The 14,547-nt window shown below is 49.1% G+C and overlaps 1 protein-coding gene across 6 annotated transcripts in view; it reads right to left on the reverse strand.

Moving 5' to 3' along the window:
• Positions 1–14,547, reverse strand: part of LRRN2 (leucine rich repeat neuronal 2) — a 61,907-nt gene that overhangs the window by 29,888 nt on the left and 17,472 nt on the right. The window lies entirely within an intron of this gene.

Genomic DNA, 14,547 nt, shown 5'->3' on the forward strand with positions numbered 1-14,547 from the left:
GTGACAGAGGAGTGAGCCAGTAGTCTATTCCATTCAATAAAACTTTGATTGCCTAGGAGCCTTGTAAACAGGCAGCTCCCCTGTGGGCCCAACACACTCTCTCTTCCTTTCTCCCTCCTGCCAGCACCTGCTCAGCCCAACCTCGGCCTGCACCAGCCCCCAAATGTCCCTTAGTCTCTGGTGCAAGGTAGGTAGCCAAGGGTTAAATGCCCGCTGGCAGGTGAGGGCCCAGGGCCACGGGAGGGGGAGGGAGCCGGAATCACTTAGCCCTCATTAGTCCAAATTAAAATCAGGAGGGAGATGACAATTACAATTTGCAGTGGGCTAATTGTTTTCCCTCCGAAGCCAATCGTTTTGCAGATCGGGGAAATTAATTGTTTGAAGTCCCAGGTGGATTGGCTGTGAACCCAGCTGAGGCAAGCAGTGCCTGCCTCCTCCTGGCCCTCCACCTCTTCACCACCCCTCAGGGCAGCCACCTACCCTCAGGCTTCTGCCCTTTGGGATCCTAAAGGCAGGGACAGACTGAGGGTCTGGAGGTCCTGGGTAGCAGGAAAGGGGAACACTGGCAGAGAGGCTGGGCTGGGGAGGCAGCTGTGCAGAAGGTGCAGCGGGTCAGAAGCCAGCAGTGCTAGGGGCTTCCAGCCCAGCTGCCAGGAGGGGGCACTGTAGCCGCAGGTGTCTCCCTGCCTAACCTGCCATCTGCCTGCTGAGGGGTGGGCTCTAAGAAGCCTCTTTGGATTTGCCAGAAGTTGCCTTTTCCACGGAGCATCCAATAGTCACTATAACATTCACTCAACAAACACAAACAGCCTACTGTGTGCCAAGCACTAAAAAGGGCTAGGGCCACTGCAATGAACAACACTGATGCCACCCCCTCTCTTGTGGAGCTTAAATGGGGAGGAGAGGGACAGACAATAAATGGAGAATAAATATGTAAATAAAACACCCGATAGTGACAAGGGTTCTGAAGGAACAGGGTAAGCAGAATGGTCCTCTAATGACCTTCACACACTAATCCCTGGAATCAGCTGAATCTGTTGAATCTGTTACCTCACAGAGCAAAAGGGACAATGCAGATGTAACTGAGGTTGTGGACTTTAAGGGGGAGTGTCCCGGATGATCTGGGTGGGGCACATCTAATCACCCAAGTCCTTAAACGCAGAGAACTTTGTCCAGCTGGAAGCAGAGAGGGAGTCCAAGCATGCAAGGATTTGGCGTCCTGTTGCTGGTTCTGAGATGTAGGGGCTACACGCAGGAACTGAAGAGAGGCCTCCAGGCCAGCAAGGAAGCAGGGACCTCAGTCCTACAACCGCAAGAACTGGTGTCCACCTGTCACCTGCATGAGCTCAGAAGTGGATTCTCCTAGAGCCTCCAGATGAAGCATCCAGCCCGGATGACACCTTGAATTTGGCCTTATGAAACCTGGAGCAGAAAAACCAGGAGAGCCAGCCCAGATGGACTTCTGACCTACAGAGCCGAGACAACAAATGTGTGTTGTTTTAAGCTGCTAAATTTGTGGTGATTTATTATAGCAGCAATAGAAAATAAATTCAGGAACGAAACAGAGTGATAGGAATAGTGACTTGGTGCTACTGTACCCTGCGTGGCTGGGAAGACCTCTCTGAGGAGGGACCTGTGGACTGAGACCTGAATGAGGAGGAAGAGGCAGAATACAAGGACCAATTTATCCCCATTTCCCAGCTTTAACTCTAAAGTACTGAATCTCAAAAAACTCTCAGTACCGAGCAAACCAAATGGTCACTGTAAGGCAGACAGGACAGCAGGGCAAAGGCTGAGGTGAGTTGCCACTAAAAGCATCTTGGGGGAAGTGCTGTCAAATACAGGAGCAGGTGACGGAGCCGTGGGGACTCTCGCTCAGAATGGGGACTGAGCAGTTCTAACTAAGGTGTGGGCCTGCCCAGAGGTGGGGAATTGGCTCCTTCCAAAACCCTCTCCTCCCAGCTGCAGGGCTTAATTACCACTGCCTTTTTGATCCTGGGCTACTTCCTCTCTCCGCTGCTCTGCCTCCTTCCCCAGGTGGCCTCTGCCAGTGCCCAGGTGTCTCCTTGGTGCCAGGTGCCTGCTGCTGCTTTCCCCAGCGGGATGCTGGCGCAGCGCCAGCGGCTCACCGCAGGGGGAGTTATTTGAGACGTCTTTAATTAGTGAGACAATAGGAGGCTGGGAAGAAGGGAAGACAGAGGCCATGGATGGCTTCGTGGCCCTGTCAAAACGTGCCTGGGAGCCTGAAGAAAGCCTGAGAAGTAGAGGGAAAGGGAAAAGCAGAGATGGGTGGGGGGGCTCCTCACACCCTCCACCTCCCCCCATGTCAGCCCCGCCTTTACACAAACCCATGCCCTCCCAGTGCAGCAGGTCACCTCCACACACTGGAGGCATGCAAGCAGCAGCTGTTGGCCTAAGCTAGGAGCCAGAGTTGTGTAGTGGGAGAGCAAAGAAGGACCCCAGCTAAAATGTTGGCTCTTTGTCTTGTTAGCTGTGTGATGTCTGGCAAGTTAATTGTTCTGGGTCTCAGGTTTCTCTCCTGTACAATTAGAGTAATAATACTTACTTTGCAGGATGGCTGTTGTAAAGATTAGAGATGTCAAAAAGTGCCCCACATGGAGTAGGTACTGGATAAATAGTACCTATTTCAATTATGAGCACTGAACCTCCCATCCTGAATACCAGTCCCCTGAATCCAACATTTCTCAAAGCAGAGTGCACCCAAGAATCAGCTGGAGTGCTCGTTCACATGCAAATATCCATCCCACTCCTCTGGTCCCTGATTCTGCAGGTCCAGGGGTGGAGCCCAGAAACCTACAGATTGAACTCACTTCCAAGCAGGCGAATCTGATGTAGGTGGCTGGGTCCACACTTGCTGTCCCCAGCCAGTGTCTGCCTCCTGGGGGAGAGAGGTGGCCCCAAACTGTCCAGCACCATATCCATTTCAGAAGCTGCTTCCACAGATGCAAAGAGCTGGCTGGGAGGTGGAGCCTTCCCCCCACCCTCTACCCTCACATGGGGGTGTGTGCCTTAGGCAGCCTCCACACCTGAGCAAGGTGAGTTGGTCCTCTGCCTCCTGGGATGTATGTTGTAAGAGCCTCAGATGGTCAGAGCTCACCTCAGCCACCTCATTTTGATTCCTTGCTTTTCAATGGAAGAAACTGAGTCCTAGAGCAGGAAAGGTCTTGTGCAAGGGCACTCACTGGAACTCAGCTTCTGAATCTAATCTGCAAGATAAAAGTCCTTGGCTACTCTTCATTGCAGTGTGCGGGCTTCTCATCGTGGTGGCTTCTCTTGTTGCGGAGCACGGGCTCTAGGCATGAGGGCTTCAGTAGTTGTGGTGGGTGGGCTCAATAGTTGTGGCTCGAGGGCTCTAGAGTGCAGGCTCAGTAGTTGCGGCACGTGGGCTTAGTTGCTCTGCAGCACGTGGGATCGTTCCAGACCAGGGCTCGAACCCGTGTCCCCTGCATTGGCAGGTGGATTCTTAACCACTGAGCAACCAGGGAAGCTCTCCTACCTCCCAATTCTAACTAACTGCTATTAACATTTTGGTGCATGTCCTTTCAGGCTTCTTCCTATGGTAGTAAATATTCTTACTGTTTGTCCCTCTGCCTGGGTTTTATGTCATCTTTCTCATTTTGGTGGAGCACACCATCAGGTTACTTTTGAAAAAGATGTGTTTCCTGAAAATTTGCATGTATGAAAATGCCTCAATTTAATCTCCATAATTAATCGATAGATTGCCTGAAAATATAATTTCAAATCAAAAAAACCTTCCCTCATATGTTTGGAGGAATTTTTCCATTATCTACTTGCTGCCAGGGTTCTACTGAGAAGTCTGCTGTTATCCTAAAGCCTGTCTTTTTCTTTCAGATACTTGTAGAATCTTCACATTATCCCCAACATTTTGAAATTTTAAAATGTGTCTTTGTGAGGGACTTTTGCCATTAATTGTGATGGGCACCTAATGGGTCTTTGCGATCTGGACAGTATGTAATCATTTTCATTTCAGGAAATGGAATATATTTTAAATTTCTAAGAGTTCATTCTTGTTCTCTACATTTTCACTGTCTGCGAATCACCCAAATGTTCAAGTGATAAATGGATAAATAAAATGTGAAATATCCATACATGCAATATTATCCAGCCATAAAAAGGGATGAAGTACTGATAACGCTGCAACATGGGTGAATCTTGAAGACATTATGCTAAATGATGGATGCCAAATGATGAAGACACAAGGGCCACATATTGTAGGATTCCACTTAGGAAATGTCCAGAATAGGTAAATGTATAGAGGCAGAGAATAGATTAGTGGTTGCCATGGGCTGTGGAGAAAGAATGAAGAGTGACTGGTTATGGGTAAGGGGTTTCTTTTTGGGATGTTGAGAACATTCTAGAATTCCATAGTGATGATGGTTGCACAACCTTGTGAATATACTAAAACCCACTAAATTGTTCATTTTTAAAGAGTGAATTTTATGGTATGTGAGTTATATCTCCATTTTTTTGCTTTTCTGACTACACTGTGCAGCTTGCCGGATCTTAATTCCCTGATCAGGAATTGAACCTGCACCCCAGCAGTGAACGCGCTGAGTCCTAACCACTGGACTGCCAGGGAATTCCCGATATCTCAATTTTTTTAAAAGGTCCTTTGTTCTGTGGGGATAAAATCTTCTCTTATTTCTCTGAGGATATCAATTGTGATGGTGGTGGTGTTTACATCTGCTTTTGCTCCCTGCATATATTTACTCTCTTCAATTTGTTTTCTGTTTATTTCAACTAATGCTTTTTTATATTGGACGCCTTCCTTAAAAATCTAGTGGTGCTTGGCTGATGGCTCGTATTTATGAGTGAGGCATTTAGAAGGTGACTGGAAGTTCTGTGGGCACGTGTGGGTCTTGCCATGGGAGGCTGCAGTGGAGTCCCCCAAATGTCCCTATTCGCCCAGCCATCAGAATTCCTAGAGCCAACAGGAGGAAAAGGGCAAGGGGCTTGCAAACATTCGGCAAATCCTCATTTTTCAACATACTGCCTCATCTCCACTCATACTTTGTATCCATGTTCCCAAGCCAGCGTTTCTTGGGTTCAGTCCCTCTGGAGAATAAAGTTCTCTCCAGGATGCTTCTAGGGTAAAGCAGGGATAGTTCAGTGGTGAAAAGGGGAGAGGAATCAGTCTCCTATTTTTGGCCCTACTCCATACCCTATCCTCAGATGTCACTGATTTCTGAGCCTATGTATGGTTCAATGGCAGGAGTCTGTCCATTTCTCATCGGCTTCACTGGGGATCTCTAGATTTTACTTTCTCTATCAAGCCAAGTTAGTTAGCTTCTCAACTTCCAAAGCTGCACAGACTTCACTGATTCACTCTGGTCTCTTCTCCCTTGCCCTTGTGGGCTTGCACCTCTTCTCCTTTACTCTTGTTTATGTGTGGCAGCAGAGAGAGACAGTGTGTTCAGTCTACCACGTTCAATCGCAGCCCCTCTTTGCTTTCTGTCATTTGAAAAGCAGCAAAAGCAGCAGACACTTGGCATTCCCAAGTTTATCGCAAAGTGGTTTCCACTGCAACAACCAACCCTGATCTGACACGAAATAGTGCACAGTGCTGACTTGCAGGCTGTGAGTTGATTCAGGGAAATCTCCTGGCAAGCTGAGAGTTAGATGACTTGGTCCTCACTAGCCATCCTCATTACATTTTTCAGCCATACTTTACTACATGTTATGGGGGAAATTATAGAGTAGTCTCTAATCCACGGATTCACAACGGGCTATGATGTCTCCCTTGAGAATGTCAAGGGTCTAGTGTATCTCTGTCACTATGGAAACTAGTTCCCTGGTGACAGTCAGGCTTAGAGACATCCACAGTGGTGGGATGCACACGGATTCTGGCTCTGGTAACAGACAGAGAGAAGTCCCTGTCTGTTGTGAGTTGGCCACACTCACCCTAATGACCAGCTACACCCTTCAAGATGTCTCCTGGGTCTCCTCTCTTCCTGAGCACCTAGCATGGGGCCTGGCTTGAAGCGCTTCAGCTCAGAGAATGAGGTAGAGGGTGAGCCTGTCTGACCCACCAAGATCTGGAATCATTCAAATACTCCTGGAACTGCTCCCAACTCCAGCCCCCCAGGACTTCTGCTTCAGGCTCACCCAAGTGAGGGAGAATTGGCCCAGAGTTCTTTCAGTGGCCAACAGTTCTCAACTTTCAGAGTGAGGAAGAAGGAAGGAGAGGGATAGTTTTAAAAAGTCACTTGTCTTTGGCTTTGAACTACCCCCCTCCCCAGCACATTTACTATGCAAAGGAATTAACACAGTGAAGTGCTTAGAATAGCCTGGCTCCTGATTAGTGCTTTATAAGTGTTTGCTATTATTACCATTACTACAAAAGTTGTATTTAGCTTGCATCCACATGAAAAGAAATTTGCATTTCCTGCCTCTCTGCAACTCCTTCAGCTCAGAAAATGAGTACGACAGAGACCCAGGGACTGAGAACTCCTGGGTCTTTGACTCCTCTTCACATAAGAGCAAGTAAACCATCATCCAAATATTCTGCTTCTTAGTTCTCCCCATAAACTAGATTGGTGAGCTCACTCCCTGTCAGTCCTACTCCTTGACACTTTACCAAGAACCAATTAATTGATGTTTGTAAAGCCATTTGTGAATGCTCCCTTTCCAGGTTGTCCTCACAGCTGCCCCTTCCTGGTCCAAGGGGACAGGCAGGCCCAGCTCCTCCTCCTCCCAGTTCTTTCCTCCCTGCTTTGCACCTACAGCTCCAGTATATACTCTGGCTGGCCGTAGGGCTCTCGCTCCTGTGTCCCAGCTGGGTGAGCTGAACTCCAGGTCTCCTGCCCATCCCTGCTTCTCCCTTCCAGCGCCTTGGCTCCCTTTCCCAGATGTATCTTCTTGCCTTTTCTGTCACTGTCCCCATCATCACACTTTCTCTCTTTTCGTCCCCTGGGCTGGAAGTCCCTTAAGGGCAGATTTTCTCTATCTTTACAGTATGAACACCTAGCATGGGGCCAGGCACATAGTAAATGTTTCAAAATATTTTTTTTTCTTTTTGGGATGATGGAATCTTCTTTCTGTATTGCCCTGTTTCTGTATCTGCTTTGTGTTCTCTACCTGTACGCACCCACCCCCCATCACACACACACACAAACACACACTCTCTCACACCCTGGCTGGCTTCCTCTCAAAGCCTCTTGGGCCGCCCCTCTGCCGGGCTGGGCATGAAGGAGCTAGTGTTCCCAGTGCCGGGAGAGCCCTGCTGACCTCAGCTGCAGGGAAAGGCCTGAACAGGCTGCAGAGCTCCGCGTGTCAGAACTGATACCTACTGATGAGGAGTAGGCTTGTTCTGTGCAATTTCCATCTCATTTGTCTTTTCATTTGTAGCTTAAATTGGCCAATTTCGTCTGGAATGTGCCTGGACTCTGGCAATCCCCACACAACAAATGCAAGTCCCCCGCAGCTGTGACAGAGAGACGGGCAGGGGAACAGGCCCAGGTCCTCCACAGCGGCACGGCGCTGGGTCCTGAGCCTCGAGAAGCACTAGTGCCTGAAGGACGGTGACCAGACGTGATTTCTCCAAAGCCCGGGGGTGGGGGGTGGCGGGTGGGGGGTAGGGGATAGGGAGGAAACTGCGATGAGGAGGGTTAGGGTTAGGACCTGGAAAAATCTGTGTTTTCCCTTTTTGCTTTGTTCCTATTTACCTACCTATCTTGAGGGAGACAGTAAAGTGCAGGGAATGGAAGACAAGTTGTTTGGGCCTTTAAAAGTAGGCAGCATAGGCATAACGTTGAGTGAAAGAAGCTAAGTAGTCAGATACATGAAATTCAAACGCTGGCAAAACTAAAGGATGTTGCCAGAACTCTGAATAGAGTCAGGGGCGTGAGGGAGCCTTCTGGGAGGCCTGACATGTTCTACATCTTGATATGGGCTATGGTAACATTGGGGGGGGGTACACCCTGTACACAAATTCATCAAGTTGCCCACTTATGATCTGTGCTTCACTGTGTGAGTTCTGCATCAATAAAAATGAGAAAAAAAAAGTCACGCCAATGGTTTTCTAACTTTACTATGCTTAAGAATCACATGGGAACTCATTTAAAATGTAGATTTCTGATCCCACCCCTGGGCATATACCCAGAGGAAACCATAATTCAAAAAGACACATGCACCCCAATGTTCACTGCAGCACTATTTACAATAGTCAGGACATGGAAGCAACCTAAGTGTCCACCAACAGAGGAAGGGATAAAGAAGATGTGGCACATATATACAATGGAATATTACTCAGCCATAAAAAGGAATGAAGTGGGGTCATTTGTAGAGACGTGGATGGACCTAGACTGTCAATACAGAGTGAAGTAAGTCAGAAAGAGAAAAACAGGCACTTCCCTGGTGGTGCAGTGGTTAAGAATCTGCCTGCCAATGCTGGGGACATGGGTTCAGTCTCTGGTCCTGGAAGATCCCACATGCCTCAGAGCAACTAAACCCATGCGGCACAACTACCGAGCCTGTGCTCTAGAGCCTGTGAGCCACAACTACGGAAGCCTGCAGCCCTGCTCCACAACAAGAGAAGCCACTGCAATGAGAAGCCCATGCACTGCAAGGACAGGTAGCCCCCACTCGCTGCAACTAGAGAAAGCCTGCACGCAGCAATGAAGACCCAATGAAGCCAAAAATAAATAAATTTATTTAAAAAAAAGAGAAAAACAAATATCATATATTAACGCATATATGTGGAATCTAGAAAAATGATATAGACGATCTTATTTGCAAAGCAGAAATAGAGACACAGATGCAGAGAACAAACAAATGGATACCAAGGGGAAAAGAGGGGTGGGTAGGATGAATTGGGAGATTGGAATTGACATATATACACTACTGATACGACGTATAAAATAGATAACTGATGAGAAGCTACTGTATAGCACAGGGAACTCTACTCAGTGCTCTGTGGTGACCTAAGTGGGAAGTAAATCCAAAAAAGAGGGGATATACATATGCGTATAGCTGATTCACTTTGCTGTACAGTAGAAACTCACATTGTAAAGCAACTATACTGCAATAAAAATTAATATAAAAAATGCAGATTTCTGGACACTGGAGTCCTGTCTGGGAATCTGCACTGTTCACATCCCCCTGCCCACCAAGAGTGATTCTGAGACAACGGTCCACAGACCAGACAAGACCACATGGGGCTTGGATGTCTGTCCAGTCAAAGGACCTAAGCGTCGTCCTGCTGGGAGCCACGAGGGGCAGCTGGGTGGTTAAGGGCTCCCAGACACCCTTGGCAGGAAGGGTTAGGGGTTGGCCGTGCTGCAGCATACAGGACGCCCTGTCAGACGGAGGTGGCGGTGGGAAATGAGGGGCAGCTCTGCGCTAACTAAAATCAGGACAGGGAGGGGGCCCCCTCATCAAGGGAGGGCATTACTCTGAGCAAGGAGCCCTCTCCAGCACTCCTGTCCCCTGGGCACCCTGCCCCGGGATAGCCAGGCAACGTCATGGAGATGCAGTGGTGGGGAAAGCGGGTCCCCAGCAGAGATGGAGTTCCACAGAATGGCCTAATGACTCCACAGGGACCAGAGACGGTGTCTGACGCCTCAGCAAGCACCTGCAGTTGGACAGGAAGAAGACACCCAAGACTGAGACAGATAGCTGAAGAGGAGACCCTGGGGAGGGTGCAGACAATGTGGCATTTCCACAGACAGACACAGGGCAGGAGGTGAGTCTGGCAATGAGCGCAAGTTATGCCTTCTGAGCTGTCCTTGATTTGAAGGCCTGGGAGGGTGTGAGGAAAGGGAAGGGAGCGACCTTTGGGGAGCATCTACCACACGCCAGACCCTCTCTAAACACCACATCACCTGGTCCTCATGATACCCTGACTGGTTTACTCATGTCCACTTTACAGATGATGACACCAAGACTAAGAGACATTCACCAGCTTGTCCAAGGCCGCAGACTTACAAACAGTTGGAATTTGAACTCGGGTCCACATGACTCAAGCCCAACAACCTTTCCATATTTCCTGCTACCTCTCCCTCTCAACCTCCAATGGTGGTCAGACATTTAAGAATTCGCAAAATGCTTTCTCACACATTAACTTCTTTGATTTTTCACAAATACCTTGTGTCAGGCAAGTATAAGTCCCAATTTATGGATGAAAAATTGAGCTGCACAACAAGAACCTGCCCAAGATCAAATAGTTGGTAAGTAGTCAGGAACTGAGCCTTAAGCACAAGTCATACTGCTTTAAGTTTGCCATAGTCCCTTGTCTGGACACTGAGACACGGCCCAGCCCTGTCATAAGTCTCAGAGCATCTGGGGACACCACTGCTGAGAGCACAGCTTGGTTTCATAATGACTGGTCTTACTAAATTCCTTTAGGAACTGAGATGGAAAAATGGCCTACCAGAGAAATGGAGGGCCAGAGAATTCAAGATGATACAGGACACTGAGGCTGGAACTGAGACTAGAACCCATGTTTCCTCAAATAGATCATTTCCAGAGGCCTTTTGGGATACTCCTTCAATCTCATTCATACTCTTTGCCTTAGGGGCCCTCCACTCCATCCTGCACTTGGACCATGAACTGATGCCACAGGTGCACAAGACACATTAGCCACCCTGCTGGTGGGGTGGGAGGGCAGGGCGGCAGCCTTGGGAGTCTCCGAAGTTCCTCTGGCAAAGAGGGTCCGGAGGCATCAGCTCGAGGACTGGGGGCACGTCAGCGAGGTGCAGGTAGGCACAGGGATGTGTCATCCTGGACACCTGCCCTGACTCCACCCACGGGGGTTTTCCCAGGCATTCTCCCTGGTTAACCTGGCCATCGGGGGTCAAAACACAACACGCGAGGAGTACTGTGTTCTGGGGTGACTTGCAGTATCTGGACTGCTCTGATGTGCCCAGTCTTCACATAGGGGCAGGCATCACGGGCCCTCCATCCTGTGTGTGCATGCACTTGGGGGGTATTCACTGGGTGGCTTCTCCCCAGCTATCATTCTTTGCCCATCCTGGTTTCTCCTCGCTGCCGCCTCACCTCTAGGCAATGCAACCAGTGCTCTCCAAATCAGACCTAATTAGACCAGCAAATCAGCGCACTCAAGTCATCACAGCACACTTCAAGCACAAGTGGAAACGCTGTTTGGATTATCCTGCAAGGTGCTTGTTGTGTCTGTTGGTGTTTCCTTGGATTATCCATCCTCTACTTCCCACCTTCCATCACCTCCCTAATGGAGAAGCAGGACGCAGTCCCCCACAGACCGGCATTCATCTTCCCAGTCTGACCCTCTCGCAGGCTATTAAGCTGCTGTTGCAAGATCGAGGAGGGGAGAAAAATGAAAACATTGCACAGAGAGCAGTGAAGGCAAATGGGACTCTTTTAGAACCATATTCATTGATAAGTCAGGACAAGGAAAAAATGGCCTCAAGCTTTGAGAAGGGGAGAGCTCCCCAGATGGCAAGGCCAGGTGAAGGGAGCTCCTGGCTGGGCTGTTCACAGGAGGAAGCTAGGCTGGGAGGGTGTCTGCAGAAGGCTGGGCCTCCTGGGGGCCCAGGCCCGAGGAAGTGAGGCAAAGGTTACTGAGGTCAGTGCTGTCCCTGTCTCAATTAGAAGATTAGCAATTCTCCCTGCCCTGCCCCATTCCTCTCCTCCCAAAGCATTGCAGGAAGAAAATAGAGCCTACAGACCAGCTATATAATAGACCCACAATTCCAGCCTCACCACCCTCTCTGCTGCAATCCTTTTACTCCTCTCTTGCTGCTGCCCTGGCATACTCTGCAAAGCCCTTTCCTAGACCTGCTCCTCACTGTGCCCCTGTCTGCACCCTGTCCTCTGGACAGGTGACCTTGCCGACTCGTGGGGCTGATGGGATGGGCAGGCATGACCTCCTGTGCCCTCCAGCACTGTGCCTCCCTCCCCACACCTCTGCCCGGCTGCCTGTCCTCTCTTCCTTCCCTCTGTCTTAAGGAAAGAGGTTTTCTCCTTTTAAAAACCAAACTCATCCCTTCCCACCTCCTCAGGAAACACAGCCCCTCACTTTCTCTCCACCTTTAAAACCAACAATAAAAGTGCTGCTTTTGTCTGGTCCAGCCCCCTAAACACAGAGCCTTCTTGCTTAGCCACCTGTGAGCTGCTTTTCAATCTCACAGCTCTTCTCAATCCAGCAGCATTTTCTTCGCTTTCAGCCTCCAAGAGCTCTTGATGGAATCATCCAGCACAGCCAGAAGCCCCTCGTTCTCGGAACTCTCTCCCTGTCTTCTGTGCTCTCCTGTGCTCACCCTCCCTCTGGGACCAGCCTCTCCTGCAGGCTCATCCCCTCTCTTCCTTTGCAGGCTCATCCCCTCTCTTCCTTGGCTGCCTCCCCAGTACTCTCTTGTCTCACTGGCAGCACCACCACAGTGATCATCAAGCGCTGTAATCTTTTCTCTCCACTCAGTCCCTAAGCTATCAAACCTCAACTTGAGTCCTTAGAACACTGGTCCTAAATAAGACACGCCACACCCTCTACACCAGTATTGGCCACACCTCCTAACAAGCTCATCTCCCCAACAACCCATTCTGTTTCCCCACCCATCACTCCGCTCTCTTTAGGGAGATGAGTCAACTCTTCCTTTGAAGTGGCCCTGATGACAGAGTGGTTATGCATTCCCAGGGGTCTGAGGACATTGTCCCAAATGGTCTGCAGAAAGGTCAAAATTACTCTGCGGTTTTGGTTTAAACCTCTGTGAACTTCACACCAGATCCATATTTGCTTTCCTCTAGTGTTTCCTCCCTGAGCCCCGGAGTCAAGGATGTACCACCATCGAGAGGCAGTTCCCAAGCCTGTTCTTCAGTGTCCAGCCGAGTCATACCTCCTCTAGGACACCTTCTCCGGCAAACATGGTCTCTCTTTTCCACCAACTGCCATGGCTTTAGGGCCTGTACCATTTAGTTTGGTGTTTAATTAATTGCTTTGAGGCTGGGTCAACACCACTGGCAGTTCCTTGAGGGCAGGGTCCACGGTCTCACCCTTCTTGTCTGTCCCTCTGACACATGGCCCTTGGGAAGGTCTTGACTAGACTCAGAGGTTCCCTTTGAGGCCACGGGACATGTTTCCTGACCCCCTCCATGAAAGTCCCACCCTGGAGGCCCCACTTGTCCTCACTGTACCCCTGGGGGCTGGGACTGGCTCTCTTGCCACCTCACCTCTCCAGAGAGATGGCACAGGGGCTTAAGAAGCAAGCCCGTCCCCTGGGCGCTGTGCCTGGCATCGAGACTTGTTAGCTTGCGGGGCCTTTCCAATCACTTAATCGCACTTGGCTCCACACCTGAGGCTGAGGATTCCAACTGCTCCACAAATCCTCCTTAATTAAACCTCCTGAGGCCCCTGCCGAGTGGCAATAACTCAGCTCCTCTTCTACAGGCAAAAACACGCTGGTGGCCTTCTTGGCTTAGGACGGGCACTTTCAGGACCCAACCCATGGTCTGTGCAGCCTGCACCGGCACAGCCTGCCTGCAGCAGCTCAGAGGGCGTATGTGATCACAGTTACTGCCCCAATTTTCCCTTTCTGATATTCCAAGTAAAATTGAAAGTGCAGTTATGTAAGATATTGAGAGGGATGTATTTCCCTCTTGTGAACGTCTAGGCACAGCGATAAGATAGACATGACTGCTACCTATGTAAACACAGATGCTATTTCATCCACATCCTCACTGGCAAACATTACTGAGCACCTAACTGTGTGTAAAACACTAGGCTGGGCACTAAGAGAAGAGCATGAAGTACCGTCAGTTGAGCTGAGTACAACAAACATCTATTAGGTGCCTATTAGTTAACACTTATTCAATGCCACTTACTAGCTGTGTGATCCTGGGCAAGTTAGTTTTCTCACTTGAAAACAGAGAAATGCAAACGTACTTCAGTGGGCAAGCAGATAAAACTGCAGCACGTCCCTATCAGGGACTGTTAGTCAGCAACAAAGGGGAACAAAGTACTGATATAGGGAACAACTTGAATAAACCTCAAGGAAACGATGCTGATGGAAAAGAAGCCAGTGGCAAAAGATACAGACTGTATGATCCCATTTATACATTTGTGAAATAACACAATCATAGAGATGGAGGACAGATTAGAGGTTGCCAGGCGTTAGGGATGGGGGTGTGTAGCTATGAAGGTTAGTACCAGGGAGCCTTGTGATGGTGCAGTTAAATATCTTGATTGTGGTGGTGCTACACAAAGCCACACACACACAGATGAGATCTGGATGAGCTCTATGAATTTTATCAAGGTTGGTTTCCTGGTTTTGATATTGATCTATAGCTTCATAAGATGTTAACATTGGGGGAGGCTGGATGAAGGGTACTCAGGACTTCTCTGTACATTTCTTTGCACTGCCAGTGAATCTATACTTATTTTGAAACAAAAAGCTTTTCTAAAAATAGGTATATAGTTCCTAGAGGATAAGGTTATTTTTAAGGTTCAATGAATTAATATAAGGCACTTCACATAGCATCTAGCACACAGCAAGCCTTTGTGACATGTTGTTGTTGTTGTTGGGACTACCTGCC

The sequence above is a fragment of the Hippopotamus amphibius genome, chromosome 3 (assembly GCF_030028045.1).
Source record: "Hippopotamus amphibius kiboko isolate mHipAmp2 chromosome 3, mHipAmp2.hap2, whole genome shotgun sequence".
Classification (NCBI taxonomy): Eukaryota; Metazoa; Chordata; class Mammalia; order Artiodactyla; family Hippopotamidae; genus Hippopotamus; species Hippopotamus amphibius.